This window comes from Ceratotherium simum, chromosome 2, assembly GCF_057802395.1.
Source record: "Ceratotherium simum simum isolate JZ-2026a chromosome 2, ASM5780239v1, whole genome shotgun sequence".
Classification (NCBI taxonomy): domain Eukaryota; kingdom Metazoa; phylum Chordata; class Mammalia; order Perissodactyla; family Rhinocerotidae; genus Ceratotherium; species Ceratotherium simum.
Window position 1 is genome coordinate 46,329,578 of NC_141901.1, and position 224 is coordinate 46,329,801.

A 224-nucleotide genomic window follows, 5' to 3' on the forward strand; every position below is an offset into this window, starting at 1 on the left:
TGGATCGATTTAATAAATTATTATTTAAAAATTATTGTTTACACATATTTATTGAATGCCTATAAAGAGTAAAATTTGTGCAGGAAAGAATAAAACCCAGAATGGCCTGAAATTCATAGAAAAGGTTAAAGGAAAAATGAGTTTTCTCTATTAGCTATCTCTGTTTCAGAAGACTAGACTAGAAAGGCCACCACTGGGGGAAGGTTAGAGCTATTGAGAGTGAG